This window comes from Cibotium barometz, chromosome 7 (genome assembly GCF_041138505.1).
Source record: "Cibotium barometz isolate CiBa-2024 chromosome 7, ASM4113850v1, whole genome shotgun sequence".
Classification (NCBI taxonomy): domain Eukaryota; kingdom Viridiplantae; phylum Streptophyta; class Polypodiopsida; order Cyatheales; family Cibotiaceae; genus Cibotium; species Cibotium barometz.
In genome coordinates, this window is record NC_141052.1 from 3,070,307 (window position 1) to 3,086,855 (window position 16,549).

A 16,549-nucleotide genomic window follows, 5' to 3' on the forward strand; every position below is an offset into this window, starting at 1 on the left:
TTTGCAGGTTTCGAGTTGTGTTCTAGGAGCCCTCTGAGAGGAGATCCATGGGGATTTGACAATAGTATCAGAGCATGCCTCGAAGAGTGTGCAAGTCAGTAGAGGTAGAGAAGAAAGAGGTATGAGTTCGAGATGACTACTGTTTTTCATGTATACTCCTGTTTTTTTTTCAAAATTCAACGTATGGTTTCGAGTTGCATCATTGGAACCCAAGTGGGTTGTGGTCATGGAAAGGGTCGCTTTGATTAGCAAGTGAAGAGTTGCTTTATTGGCAAGAAGAGACGCAAGAGACTGCTGTGAATCAGCAAGCGAAAGAGAGAAGCAAGAGAGATAGCCGGCTGTGCGTGAGAAAATGGCAGCCAAAACACGAACACGAGAGCATGCCGGTTGTTCGTTTTCTTTGTGAGAGGTCGGCTATCTATGAAAAAACGAACCAGGCCTGTCGGTGACTGGAGCAGTCGGGATGTTTCTTCTCCAGTTGAAAAACCGTCTCCTCAAGGCTTTGAAGCTCAAGGAGGAGGGATGTTGTTTCATCTGCAAAGAAAAAGAACACATGCGTAACGAGTGCCCGAAGAAGAAGGGTGCTAAGAACAACACAAGACCCAAAACAAAGGCAACCAACCACTTGTCTTTGACAGGTACTTCAGTCACTGTACTTTCTCGCCCTAGTTCATGTTCTGATTGTCTGTTCAACTCTAAAGTTTTTGGGTTGCACAATCTTCTCTAAGTTTATGAAGAAGTGAATGGCCATAGAATCCACCTTCTTCTAGACCCCGGAAGCATAGAAGCCAGGTACCAGACAGGACATATAATACGGCGAAGTATAATACGCGTACTAGACATCTTTTACGACAGACTGAAATATAATACGTCATTTTTTTAAAATATATTTTTAAGGGCCTAGGGGTATGGTCTTGTCAAGTAGATTATAGATGATAAATATTAAAATCATAGATGAGTCTATCTTGACTTCTAAGGGCCAAAACAGTACTAAAGATTTAAGAACTTCAATCTTCAAAGAGAAGTCATGTAAACATTGACAATTGTATTTATGCACATTGCATGCAACATAAGACTGTAGTGCAACACCATTAAAATTATGAATGGACATTTGAAAAATTAAATGACAAAGTTAAAAAGCTTTGAATTACACTAAACATGTAACACCATTGATTTCAAGCAAGCATGATCCATGGTTCATAAATCATGAATTATAATCAGGACTCAGGAATCACGATTCAACATTCAAGAATTAAAATACCAAGCCTCTAATTCAAATGACATAAATAATAGAGCTATAAAGGCAGCTCTTTAGAAATTACAAAATATGATAAATATCCAGATTTCAAATCCAAAAACAAAACGAGTCAAGACTAGAAAAACTGGAAAGATGCTCGAGCCTCAAGTCTTGGGCTTCACTCCTCAGAGTCTGAGCTATCATCATGTCCTCCATGGTCATGCTCGTCCTCCTCACTGACACTCCAATCGCTAGCTGGCTCTGCCTCTGGCTCAATCTCTGGCTCTAGTGTCGATGCTCTGCCTTTGTCTCTAACTATGGTGCTGGTCCTCGACCTAGTCTAGTGTTGAAGTCGTGCTCTCTCTGCTGCAAGAAAAGCCCACACTTCATCGTCTTCATTTGTAGGGTGCACCAATTCTTCCATACGAATCTCAACCTTGAAGGAATCAAAGTTGATCTCGTTTATGGATTTTGTACGTTCCCTCTTTCGAAGGGGCCGTAGATTAGAATTCACAAACACTAGGCGTTTCAACTGTGTAGGAGATAAACGGTTTCTTTTTTTGGTGTGTATGGCTGCAAACAAACTCCAATTTCTCTCACAAGCTCCAGATGAACAATCTTGTGAGAGAACCCTTAAGGTGATGTGCTGTAGCTCAGCACAATCTCCACCGTACTTTTCCCACCAACTGATGGGCTTCACATGTGCATCTCGAAGACTCGCTCGTGCTGAGCCAAAGTCTATATCATGTCTATCTCGAAACCGTAAAAGCCTCGAAGACTCGCTCGTGCTAAGCCAAAGTCTACATCATGTCTATCTCGAAACCGTAAAAGCTGAGTCTCAAGAAGATCTTGCTTCACAGGATCTAGCTCCACTCTAGTAGTGTATTCTATCCATCCTGCATTGACCTCACAGTCATGTCTTTGACTATCTTGCCTCCAAAGCGGATGCAAGATGTGGGCGACAACATGAATAGGGCGATGAAACCAATCCCATCCTCTTTGCCATATCTCCTTGATTTCATCCATCCTAACAAAATTCAAAGCTTAAAGTAAAAATAGAGCTTTGTGCGGCAGCCCATGGGCCTTGCATGTAAATTTCTCATGAATGGCACATAAAAATTTAAAATAGATTCTACAATTTACAAACTCCATAGCTTGTCCATGAACTCGTAGATGATACCCATGGTGTTGAATCTGAGTTCCTGAAATCATCCTCAATCTGATGGCCAGACTAAAAGGGTGAATCAAACTTTGGAGGACATGCTTCGTGCATGTCTCCAAAAGACAAGGTTCATGGGAGTATTATCTTCCTATGTTCGAATTTGCATACAACAATACTAAGCATACGAGTGCAGGTTTTAGTCCTTTTATGCTTATGACAGATTTCAACCTAGATCACCTGTTACCATGGGATTTTCAAGACTTCAGCATGATGCAGCACATACTTTTTTGCAAGACATGCAAGAAATGTTACAAGTTGCAAAGGAATATATTAGAAGTGCTCAAGACAGATTTATTCTAATAGACATCGTTTATCGAGAGAGTTCTCTTAAGAAACGATGGTGTATTTGCGAGTTCCAAAAGATTTTGAGACTTTACGGACAGGTCGATATCCGAAATTATCCCCTAGATACTACGGATCATTTCTAGTTAAACGTCGGATTGGTTCAGTTGCATATGGACTGGCCTTCTCATGTGAAAGTTCATCCCGTATTTCATGTCAGTAGACTTAAGGAAGTACTCCATGAACTGGAAAAGATTCTTGAATTTCGTGAAAGACAATTGCGGCATACGCTACTCACGGAATACAAGATCAAGTGGAAGGATCGTGTTGAGGAGGACGCTACATGGGAGACATTGACTGCCCTTCAGAAGGACTACCCTGGGTTTTTACTGAGAGTGAGCTCTTAGAGAAAGGGGAGTATGTCATGTGCACAGAGTATATCTACCGTGTGCAACATGCACACAAGACTAGCTTCGACGCTTGGGGTAGCTTGGAGCTAGGTAGGCTGATTGGTGAGCTGGGCTAGCGATAGATTGACAAGCAGGCACCCAAGTGTGGACGGGCAGGCGCCCAAGTGTGGACCCCAAGTGACCGGCCAAGAGCCTATAAAAGGGTGGCCAAGGTTAGTCAGTTGGTCATAGACTTTCGTAAGTCTTTGTGAGAGCTCTGCAGTCAGGAGCCTGGATCTAGTGTAGACGTGCACTTGCTTCATGCAGCCGAGGCTGACAGCAGTCTCGAGGCCCACGACGGTAGCTCCGTGGTAGTATGGGACGTTACGGGGTAGAGATTAGTCGGTGCCTCTTGCTAGTTAGCTCATCTCGTGGCTCGGTGGGAACAGCCAAGACTTGTGGGTTTTGCCCACGGCTGTGATGGTTGGGAGGTGAGTCAGGCCTGCACCCCCTTCACGTCATGTGCACAGAGTGTATCTACCGTGTGCAACACGCACACAAGACTAGCTTGGAGGCTTGGGTAGCTTGGAGCTAGGCAGGCTAATTGGCGAGCTGGGCTAGGGATAGACTGACAGGCAGGCACCCAAGTGTGGACGTGCGAGCGCCAAGTATGGACGCCCGATGACCGGCCAAGGGCCTATAAAAGGGTGGCCAAGGTTAGTCAGTTGGTCATAGAGTTTCGCGAGTCTTTGCGAGAGCTCTATGGTCAGGAGCCTAGATCTAGTGCACATGTGCACCTGCTTCATGCAACAGAGGCCAACAGCAGTCTCGAGGCCCACGAGGGTAGTTCCGTGGCAATATGAGACATCACGGGGTAGAGATTGGTCGGTGCGTCTTACTAGTTGGCTCTGCTCGTGGCTCGGTGGGAACAACCAAGACTTGCGGGTTTTACCCACGACTATCATGGTTGGGTGGTGAGTCAAGCCTTCACCGCCTTCATGTTGTTTGGCTTTGTTTTGCAGGTTTCGAGTTTCAAGAGCGCTCTATGAGGAGATATGTGGGGATTTGACAGGCATAGAACTGGGAATCGTACCGCTTGATCTATCTTGCCACCTAGCTTCAAGAATAATACCACTTGAACCTTTAGCTCACCACTGGAGCTAACACACCTAGACTCCGAGGATCATGCCACTTGATTCTCTAGTGTAAACTGGCCACAAGTGGCTTTTATTAACAAAATTAAAATTATTATAAAGTTAATTAGGGACTAGTACAAAACGTACCTCTTGATCCTCCTACTGGCATAGATTCGAGAATCGTACCACTTGATCTATCTTGCCACCTAGCTGTGGGAATAGTACCATTGGAGCCTCTAGCTCACTATTGGAGCTAACATTAGCTCACCACAGGAGCTAACACACCTAGAAACCAAGGACTGTACCACTTGAGTCTACTAGTGTAAACATATCCATGGCTAAATTGGCCACAAATAACTTTTATTAACAAAATAAAAATTATTGCAACCATGATGCTTGAACACTTGCGCAAGAAAGATGTGAACTATGTGTCTATTCCTCCATTGAGCACTTGGCATAGTCTGTAACCACTTCAAGGCCTGCTGGTCTGTCTTCATAGTAAATTCCCTTCCATACAAAAAAGGCTTCCCCTTTTTCAAGGCTATGATAACCCTAGAACCTTTGTCATAAACAGAATAGTTCTTTTCTACATCATTCAACTTCTTGTTGTAATCCCTTCTTGTTGCAATACTCCTCCAATGGCGAGATTACTAACATCGGTGATCACCTCGAAGGGATCATCCCATGATGCGAGTTTGAGGACTAGTACTTCTAAAGCCGCCTTTTGCAGAGCAAACAACGCCTCTAAAGCCCTACCTGTGAGACTGAAACCTTTTGTCTTCTAGTCTTCACTCCCTTGAGCAAATCTGTCAATGGTGTTGCAAGGTTAGAAAACCAATCCACATGCGAGCTATACGCTTGGATAAGTCCCACGAAGGATCGTATCTCTTGGGAACCGTCAGAACGTCTCAATCGAGGATTGCCTTTATCTTCTCAGGGTCAAGGCGAATTCCGTCAAAACTAATCACATAGCCCGGGTACTGAACTTCTTAAACTCCAAATATGCTTTTCATCGCATTGATGTAGAGTTTATTATCTCGCAAAATCTGCAAGACCTTCTACACATCCTTCTCATGCTATTCTACAGTGGTAGAAAAAATAAGAATGTCATCCAAAAAAATGAATAGACATTTACCCAGTACGGCAAAGACTCAAGATATCATCTTGTTGAAGGTAGCTGGTTCACTGTTCAAACCAAAAGGCATGACCCAAAACTCGTAATGACCTCGCTCTATTCAAAAGGCGGTGTTCAAGATTTCGGCGTCGAAGATTCTGACTTGATGATAGCCACTCTTGAGGTTGATCTTTGTGAAGTAATTAGCACCATTGAGTCTTTCGAGGATATACTCTATCCTTGGCAAGGGAAACTTGTTCTTGATTGTCAACTTGTTCAAGGCTCGGTAATCCACACAAAGATGTGGGATCTTATCTTTCTTCTAAATGCATAGAAACTCATGAGGCTCTATGCATAAGCCTCTATGCATAGAAGCTCATGCATAGAAGGGTGTGCATAGAGCCTTGTGAGTTTCTATGCATAGAGGCTTATTCATGAGCTTCTATGCATAAGCTTATGCATAGACTAATGCATTAAGCTCGTGCATAAGCTCTATACATAGAGATTATGCATAGGATGGCTTGTACATCAAGCTTATGAATAGGGAAAAAAAACACAAGCAAAGAATAAATCCTTGGTACACCTAGAGGTGTAAGAATAGCAAAGATTCGAGTCAAGGGCTTACCTCTTATGCTTGCTAGAAGCTTGTAGGCGGTTGAGGGAATTCGGAGAAGCCTAAGAACCAATGTAGCATACGCCAATCTAGGACAGTATGAAACCACGAGGCCTTCTTTATACCTGAGTTTAGTGAGTCTTTAGCAATACTTTAAACAACATACACAAACTGAAAGATGTAATTGAGAGGACACCAGATGGGGTCCCAAATTACCCACTAAAGGGGCCCCCCCTACAAGCAGTAGTATTTGCTTTATTTCTTCTGCAGAATTGAATACAAGCTGAACTGTGTCCACAAGACTGAGCAGACAAACTGACTGACTGACCGCTAAACGCAAGGACAAAGTGACCAAACGTTGGGCAGAACTGTGCATAAGCTGTAGGCGAACTGTGAAGCTATCTTTGAAGAGAATACATCGGCCCGAGACTGAGGGTTGGTGTGCTAAGAACCCTAAGAAGAGACTGAGCTTTGGATGCCTCGGACTTGAAAGCACGAAGGAATGCCGAAAGTATGCAAAGGCTGGTTGCCTAAGCACACATGCTCGACTTTTGTTGATAACTTGGATTTTTATCTGATGATTTATGGATTGTGGCTGGCTCGCCTTTATATATGTCCATAGGGTGCTGGCATGGTTGTCACGGTACGAAAATACGATACCGTACGGGAATTTTTGGTACGATATGAAATTTTTGGATACCGTACAATAAAATACGGTTTTTATTTTTTACACTTACAACATATGGAGCTTCAAGCTTGAATGTGAGGGAAGGTTGGGAGGGGAGGAGTCTACACTGCTTGAGGAACCACAACATGGATATGTGTCTCTCCCGGTTGGATCTCCCGATTGTCTCCAAAAAAGAACCTGGATGGGTAATGCAATACCAAGTGTAGCGTTTATGACTAAGGGACCGTCCTTGCACAAATACGAGGAGTGCATCTAGGGTGATAAGTTTAGGGACTCCTCTCTAGATCAAAATGGCCATGTCCAAATCTTCTCCCTCGTGCATAACTTGAGAATCTAATCGTCTAGCCTACCTATACCAGGGATCCCCAAGTGATGTCGCAAGATTCTCTCATCCTACCAATCAAGTGTACACTACCACTCTACCTCGCCAGATTTTTTAGGTCTCTCAACAACCCCATATGGAATACTAAGTGGACATGAAAGTTGCGAAGTATTGCGAGCATTTGGGATCTTTGTAAAGCAAGGTTTCTATATTTTTTTTTAGCATTTGGAATTTTTTTTTCAAGAAAAAAAAAACCCCCTCGTACCGTACGATATCGTACAGTATCGTACCGTACGAACCGTACGGTACGAACCCATTCGTACCGGTACGAGAAACAACTATGGGTGCTGGTCAGCTGGCATATACTGTTGTCGGCCTGATTTAAATCTGCCACGGCTGGGTCAATAGCATTAAATGCTAATTAAGGTCGTGGGCTTTTCCTGGCTGCTGGCCGACTGCTGCCTAGGCCCTATGTAGGGCTGCCGACTGGGCTTAGATGATGGCTGAGGGTATTTGATACCCACACAATGAAGGCTGTCCACTTGCTTGGATTGGCCTAAGGCTGACATCTACATGAGGAGTACTTGCTGAATTCTCCAAAGTCGGTTAAGAGGACTGACCTCACATTGACCTAACAGACCTCTATGGCTGGGAGACTGACCTACGTAGCTCATGCCTGACATGTCCCGGACTAGGGCTCACAAAGGAGTCACGGCATACAACAAAATATCCTATCAAGGTGCTACTTCTGTACATGTTTCTTGCATTGTTGATGAGCCAGTGTGTCACCGTGTACCACAGTGCATGGGTGCACGTGACACTCAATCGCTGCTGCTACTCTGCCCATAGCTCTGCCTGTGCACCACCCTGGCAGCGCTGTGCCACCCTCCTCTGCTACCCTGCCAGCGCTGCTGCTACTCCATCATATTGCAGTGTTGCTGGCTGCCTCAGCACCACCTCCAGAGTGCTCTAACGCAACTGCAGAGCCGGAAGACCCATACCCCCCACATACATTAAACATGTCACCAATTGGCCGACCATTTCGTCCATTCCTAGTTTTTGCGTCTCGTTCACTTGAGGCCAGGCCAGTGTCTCATGTGAAGAGGCCAGTATTTTGCTGACATGGACGGGAGCCAGACTGGTGCCACCCGTGTGTTAGCAGGATGGTGTCGTATGGACGGGAGCCAGACCAGTGCCACCCGTGTATGACCTGGACTGTGTTCGATCCATGGGACTGTCACGCCATGGAAGAGCCAGTATTCGTGCCGTGTTTTGCCTATGGGACTGTCACACCATAGGGAGACTCGTGCCTGGAACTGTGTCTTACCTATGGGACTGTCACTCCATAGGAAGACCAGGTTTTATGTTTTTATGTCGTGCCAGTTTTGTGCCGACAGATATTTTGTACTTGTTCCATGAACGGGAGATATGTCCATGTTACTATTTGCACATGCACACATGATTTGTATGCTTGAAACTGTTTTCGCATGACATGTATTTGTGTGTTTGCCTGCTTGACGTGTTACTTACTGAGCGGGGACGCCTGCCAGTGAGTCGTGAAGTCTGCCCTGTATTCTGACAAGTTTCAGTGCATGTGAACCGGTGGTAAGTATATGGTACTTGTTGTTTTAATATTCAAATTCTAATCCCTTTGTTTTATAAGGTTAGGGGTTCACACTTATTTAAAAGTGGGCACCCCCTTTGGGCACCCACTTAGGGGCCAAGGTGGGGAGCCTCACTTTTAAGTGAGTGTGGGGGTGGGCATGGTCACCAACCCCCACTAATCCCCCACATGCATGCGTGGGTATCTCTAAGGTTATCTTCACTTTAATTTTATTAAAAGAGACTCCCTTCTTCAAGCGTGGAGCCATCGCTTCCTTCTGGCGTTGATTTTTTCATCAACCGGCGATCGTTATCGGTTCCTTCAGGCTGCTCCTCCTCGTGGCAACCTAGGCGACTGCTAAGTATACTGCACTTCTGTTTTTCCTCCAGTACAGGCGGTTGTACTTGCTGCAGGTGGCTGCGCCTACACCACCTTCACTCCTACAGGCGGGCTACGCAGTCTGCAGCCAAGCGTTACTGGCTGCAACCACCTCTGCAGGCGGCTGCCTTCTCTTTCCACCTCTACAGGCGACTCCTCCAACGGGCTGTACCCTCTGCTGCCGGCTGCGCTTGCCCCTCTACAGGCTGGCTGCAACTACCCCCCACAGGCGGCAGCATACTTGAAGGCTGGCGCTGTTTTTCTCCTCTGCACTCAGACGTGGGTTCCACCTCCACAAGGACTGTTGTGGCTGCTCTCACAGGCGGCTACTAACAGGCTGCCATTTTCTCTACCCTCAGGACATTGTCCACCATCAGTAAGTTGTGCTCATTCTCTCACAGCAGGCGGCTGTGGCCTTTCGTGGTGGTGCTTGTCTTGATAGTTCTACACGAGGCAACTCTGTGGTTTCATCCTCAGCGAACCACAAGTATTGGTTTCCTATCAACCATCTACAAGTAAGTGAATTTCAGATTTGAGTAAAGTATTATATGTTTAAATCTGATAAAAGATTCATCCCGCTCGGCCAACACCCGTTCGGTGCCGGGTTGTCCAAGCTGTATTGGCGAACCTCGGTCCAAAGGTGCTGAGATCGGGAGAGCCAGGCGTTAGTACGAGAGTGCCTGTTTGTGCGTGGTCTCGGAACACCAGTGAGGCGCTCTCCGCGGAGTCCAGTGAAAGCACAGGACCGTAGAGATTGGGCCACACTAGTGGTCGTTCTGCTTCGAGTCTCTACATCGAAATTCGAGCCTATTTGTTTGGTACTGTTTTCATATGTACATGGACATTATCTGGTTCTCAGAACCCATGGAGCATTGTATTCCTTAAATACTCCCAATAAATATATCATATATTGAGGGGGGGGTCGGCCCGTTCCGGCCCCAGTGCGGGTGTCCATCTTTCCATTTCTGTTCATTTAAATTCAAGTTGTTTTAAAGTTGTCCATTTTCAAATTTGTGGTTTTAAAGTTGTGCTATTAAGCGTGTGGGCGTCCAACGGAGTCCTTCCCACTTGACGGGATCGGTTTCATTGGTATCAGAGCACGGTTGTTTCTCTCTTCCTAGTGGGGAAACGAACCTGTGTACTGGACATCCCGCTTTTAGCAAACTTTGAACACAATGGACAGCCAAGGCAACCCTTTGGAAGTACCAAATTCGAGGGGTCCATCTAGTGCTTCTCGTGGGTCTGATGCCCTGCGTGGTAGGCACAAGAACCTTGAAAGGGTTATGGATAGTGAATCCAAGGGTCAACTGTCTCCAGGGAAGACAGTTATGCTTGAACAAGACCCTGATGTTATGAGGGCTGAAATGGAACATATGAGAAAACTTTTGCAGGCTCAGGAACAAGAATTGAAGTTTTTGCATGAAGATCCCCATCTGCAAAGTGCTATTGAAGCCAGGAAGGCTGATGCTATGGTTGATGTAACCTTTGAATCAATGGCTCGTGAAGTGGGCAAGAAACCAAGGGAGTTGGCACTTGCCTATCTCCTTCGCAAAGGTGATATCAAAGAGGGGGATGATGGAGAGCTGAAATTCAGAAATCCACCTCGTTTGAAGCATGGAGATCCCGCATCCCAGAGGCTGAAATCTTTTATGCAAAAGGAAGAGGTGACTGTCACCTCTCGACATGCATCCTCTCCACAAGGCACTAAGCCTGATAGATTTATGTATGCCAGTGCTCATGGAGGGCACGAAAGTCACATGCATGCCAGATATGTATCTCATGGTGACAGGTCTGCTTCCAGAAAAATTTTGCCTTCTGAGTTGTCTCATGGAGAGACCATGCCATATGCAGGTAAGTCACATGCATCTGAGCTTCGAGTTCGTGGAGCACATGCCACCGTGCCCCATGAAGCTTCTATGACGGCCCATGGAGCCCATGCAGACAGGGCTACCCCGTTGGATAAGGGGAAAAGAAAAAGAGAAGACCATGAGCCTCATGCCAGGAAGCTCAAGGAGTTCAAAGCAGGTGATAAATCTGTCAAATTTGATGTCTTTCATGGTGAACATGATGCTTCTAAGGTGTTAGCATTTGTGGCACAGTTCGACATTGCTTTTAGCGATGAGGACTTTATAGAAAAGTCGAAGGTGCGCCATGCTAGCATGTTTCTGAAAGGCACTGCTGCCCATTGGTGGATCACCGAAAAGATCACCAAGGATCCAGGGTTTTAACAGTTTGTGTACTCTCAAGCTTCTCTATCTTGTGTGTGTGAATTGTTGAAACCCTAACCCTAATTCCAACAATCAATCCATCGTAATTCATCTTACTTCTTGCACTTTTGCTTTGATTTCTTCATGCATAGAGGGCAAGGAAGTAAAGAGGTAGCACTTGTGTCACAACCACACATACATTTGATTGTTTTCAAATCTCCTCCTAAGTGCTGCAGTCTCAGTGGCCTCTCATGGAGATCTATCTGCTATGAGAGATTTGTATCATTTGGATGCTGATTTTTGCCATATATGGACTGATTTGATGGCTGGTCATTCACATGCCTCTTATGTTATCAACGAGGGCTATCTCATGAACGATAATTGCCTATGTGTGGTGAAGGATTTGCGTTCAAAGGTTATGGACGAATGTCACGCTCCACCATATGCTGGTCATAGAGGTATTATGCCTACTACTCGCATGATTCAGAGGTATTTCTTTTGGCCAAGCATGCGTAAAGACATTGAGGCTTATGTGCGTGCATGTATCACTTGCCAAAAGGTGAAATTTGACAGGCAAAAGCCTCCAGGTTTGCTTCAGCCATTGCCTATTCCCTCGCAACCTTGGGAAAGTATCACGATGGATTTTATTATGGATTTGCCTAGATCCCAGCATGGGAATGATGCTATTTGGACTATTGTGGACAGGTTTAGCAAGCAAGCTCACTTCTTGCCCGTCAAGAAAACCATCAAAGCTGATCATATGGTAAAGCTTTTTCTTGCTAACATTTTCAAGCATCATGGTATGCCTAAATCCATTGTTGGGGATAGAGATCCCAGGACTACAAGCCTATTTTGGAGGGCTTTGTTTGATAATATGGGTACTAAGCTTGAGTTTTCATCAGCTTATCATCCCTAAACGGATGGCCAAAGTGAAGCTGCAAATTCAGCCGTGTTGGATTTGTTGAAGTGTTATGTGGCAGATCAAAAGAGTGCATGGGAGAAGTATCTTCCACTTGTTGAGTTTGCCTACAATAATACGATCCATGCTTCCACAGGAAAGGCTCCGTTTGAGATTATTTATGGCAGAGTGGTCTTGCCACCCATCCTTCGTACCAAGGATGAGATTTTTGCAGCTGATGAATATGTTCGTGACTTAGATGTTGCCTTTGGTCAGGTGCGGACAGCCATTGCAAGATCTCAGGATAAGCAAAAATTGGCTGCTGACAAGCATAGAAGGGACATGGAAGTCAAAGAAGGTGATTGGGTATTGCTGAAATTTGAGAAGGCTAGGCTTCGGAAGAGGCCAGGACGAGAAGGATCATATCCTAAGCTTTCTCCTCGCTATTATGGACCCTTCAAGGTGATTCACAAGATCAATGAAGTGTCCTACAGGCTTGCTCTACCTAGTCATTGGAAGATTCACAATGCTTTTCATGTGAGTCTATTTCGGAAATATGTGGGGCCAGATCCTGATGAGCCTGTCACAGAAGATCCGCCAGAAATTGAAGAGCTTGAGGAGATCCTCCAGCCAGAACAGATTGTTTTTCACAAGGAGAGAAAGCTACCTGCAGGAAAGCTTTCCAGGAGATACCTTGTGAAGTTTAAGAATTATTTGCCTATTGATGCCAAATGGGTAAATGAGGATTATTTTGCAGATTATCCGCAACTGTTATACAGGCATATCTTCAGGCTTTTAAGTTGAGGTCAACTCTTTAGAAGCCCGGGGGGATGTCACCAATTGGCCGACCATTTGGTCCATTCCTAGTTTTTGCGTCTCGTTCACTTGAGGCCAGGCCAGTGTCTCATGTGAAGAGGCCAGTATTTTGCTGACATGGACGGGAGCCAGACTGGTGCCACCCGTGTGTTAGCAGGATGGTGTCGTATGGACGGGAGCCAGACCAGTGCCACCCGTGTATGACCTGGACTGTGTTCGATCCATGGGACTGTCACGCCATGGAAGAGCCAGTATTCGTGCCGTGTTTTGCCTATGGGACTGTCACACCATAGGGAGACTCGTGCCTGGAACTGTGTCTTACCTATGGGACTGTCACTCCATAGGAAGACCAGGTTTTATGTTTTTATGTCGTGCCAGTTTTGTGCCGACAGATATTTTGTACTTGTTCCATGAACGGGAGATATGTCCATGTTACTATTTGCACATGCACACATGATTTGTATGCTTGAAACTGTTTTCGCATGACATGTATTTGTGTGTTTGCCTGCTTGACGTGTTACTTACTGAGCGGGGACGCCTGCCAGTGAGTCGTGAAGTCTGCCCTGTATTCTGACAAGTTTCAGTGCATGTGAACAGGTGGTAAGTATATGGTACTTGTTGTTTTAATATTCAAATTCTAACCCCTTTGTTTTATAAGGTTAGGGGTTCACACTTATTTAAAAGTGGGCACCCCCTTTGGGCACCCACTTAGGGGCCAAGGTGGGGAGCCTCACTTTTAAGTGAGTGTGGGGGTGGGCATGGTCACCAACCCCCACTAATCCCCCACATGCATGCGTGGGTATCTCTAAGGTTATCTTCACTTTAATTTTATTAAAAGAGACTCCCTTCTTCAAGCGTGGAGCCATCGCTTCCTTCTGGCGTTGATTTTTTCATCAACCGGCGATCGTTATCGGTTCCTTCAGGCTGCTCCTCCTCATGGCAACCTAGGCGACTGCTAAGTATACTGCACTTCTGTTTTTCCTCCAGTACAGGCGGTTGTACTTGCTGCAGGTGGCTGCGCCTACACCACCTTCACTCCTACAGGCGGGCTACGCAGTCTGCAGCCAAGCGTTACTGGCTGCAACCACCTCTGCAGGCGGCTGCCTTCTCTTTCCACCTCTACAGGCGACTCCTCCAACGGGCTGTACCCTCTGCTGCCGGCTGCGCTTGCCCCTCTACAGGCTGGCTGCAACTACCCCCCACAGGCGGCAGCATACTTGAAGGCTGGCGCTGTTTTTCTCCTCTGCACTCAGACGTGGGTTCCACCTCCACAAGGACTGTTGTGGCTGCTCTCACAGGCGGCTACTAACAGGCTGCCATTTTCTCTACCCTCAGGACATTGTCCACCATCAGTAAGTTGTGCTCATTCTCTCACAGCAGGCGGCTGTGGCCTTTCGTGGTGGTGCTTGTCTTGATAGTTCTACACAAGGCAACTCTGTGGTTTCATCCTCAGCGAACCACAAGTATTGGTTTCCTATCAACCATCTACAAGTAAGTGAATTTCAGATTTGAGTAAAGTATTATATGTTTAAATCTGATAAAAGATTCATCCCGCTCGGCCAACACCCGTTCGGTGCCGGGTTGTCCAAGCTGTATTGGCGAACCTCGGTCCAAAGGTGCTGAGATCGGGAGAGCCAGGCGTTAGTACGAGAGCGCCTGTTTGTGCGTGGTCTCTGAACACCATTGAGGCGCTCTCCGCGGAGTCCAGTGAAAGCACAGGACCGTAGAGATTGGGCCACACTAGTGGTCGTTCTGCTTCGAGTCTCTACATCGAAATTCGAGCCTATTTGTTTGGTACTGTTTTCATATGTACATGGACATTATCTGGTTCTCAGAACCCATGGAGCATTGTATTCCTTAAATACTCCCAATAAATATATCATATATTGAGGGGGGGGTCGGCCCGTTCCGGCCCCAGTGCGGGTGTCCATCTTTCCATTTCTGTTCATTTAAATTCAAGTTGTTTTAAAGTTGTCCATTTTCAAATTTGTGGTTTTAAAGTTGTGCTATTAAGCGTGTGGGTGTCCAACGGAGTCCTTCCCACTTGACGGGATCAGTTTCAGAACACTCCTTTTATGATTGTTGTCTTGACTCACCAATTTTCATCGTAGTGCACAACATCCTGCAAGGACTGAAGCCTCTTGGCTATTGCATGCTTGCAGTGTGGAGTCTCCCCGCATATCCAGTCACTAAGGGAAGAAGACCCACGAAGACCAAGATGTTTTGGAGTGGGAATGCATCTCTATGATTTGGCTCTTGGTGGTCCAGCTCGATTGCCCCTTAAGAGGAATCCTTCATCTGGATTCTGCATTATTGTTCATATTTGTTTTCATCAAAAGCTGTAATCTGGCAGCCCTGCGAGTTGCCCTCAATGCTTGGTACCTAAATACTACTTTAGATAATAAAATATCTCAAAGGGGGGTCAGCCCATTCCGGGCCCAATGCTGAGCCATCTTGCATGGTTATTGTGATTTTGTGTGGTATCACAGCCTAGCCTTCCTTCTTTTAAAGGAAGGCATTCCCATCTCCAGAAACACTAATTATTAGTGTGGTTAAGCAAAAATAGCTAGCCATTCCACTAGCCATGTTTATGCTACTCCTAGAGAGCAAGGACATGGCAGTAGTACAAGCACAAAGTTTCAAAGTGAAGGCTTTGAAGTGACAACTTGAAGAGAAGAATGCTAAATTAAAGTCTATCCAAAATGATCCAGACATTCAACAAATCTTGAGCTCTAAAACGCAAGCTGCTTGGGAAAATGATGCATTTTCTACCTATGCTCAAGACTTGGGGCTCTTAAACCTCAGGGGATGGCTGTCCTTTATTTGATCTGAAAAGGAGATGTAATACAGACTTCTGATGGGGAGCTTGTTTTCAAGAGAAGCCACCTTGTCTCAACCCTCATGGTGCGGCCTCCAAAAGGATGAGATTGATTGCTTGTCACAAAGAGAAAGTCTCCGTCACATCTCAACATGCTTCTACTCATAGTAGTACACCCTCCCACAACACTTCCCATGGCACAGACAATGATGCTCAGGATTCGAAAAGAGGAACTGCTCACCCATCACCAGGCATAGAGGGAAGCGGAAGGAAAAGAGGACAGAGAATCCATGCCCCACGAGGCAGACAAAAGAATTCAAATTGTGAGAGAAGGTCATCAAAATCAAAAATTTCAATGGTGAGTTTGATGCCACTAAAGCCTTGTCTTTCATCTCTCAATTTGAAATAGCTTTTGTGATGAAGATTTTTACGAAAAGTCAAAACTTCGCCACATTGGCATGGATTTGAAAGACAGTGGACAGCCACCGAAAAGAGGGCATAAGGATGCCAAGAAAGCTGAATTGCCTCTGTTAAGAAGCTGGGAGGCAAGCAGACAGCTTTTAAATTGTCTCCACAACAAAAGGTTGCCTATATGCATGAGGGAGAGTGCTTTAGATGTGGTAGCAAAGACCACATGGCTTCTAAATGCCCTGATGCAAGCAAGTCTCGTGATGATAAGGCCCATAAGGATATAGTGCCCATTGTGCAAGGGACATACAGCTGAAGCCTTGAAGATGTGCAAAGCATGGGGACAAATCAAAGCCTACTAGCCAGCCTTGTATATGTTTAGGACTGTTCTACAAGTCCAAAAGCACGCCAACCAGCA

The 16,549-nt window shown here is 45.6% G+C and overlaps 1 protein-coding gene across 7 annotated transcripts in view; it reads right to left on the reverse strand.

Annotated features, from left to right (window-relative positions):
• Positions 1-16,549, reverse strand: part of LOC147636592 (glycine-rich protein) — a 64,830-nt gene that overhangs the window by 28,939 nt on the left and 19,342 nt on the right. The gene's annotated exons all lie outside the window — the stretch shown is intronic.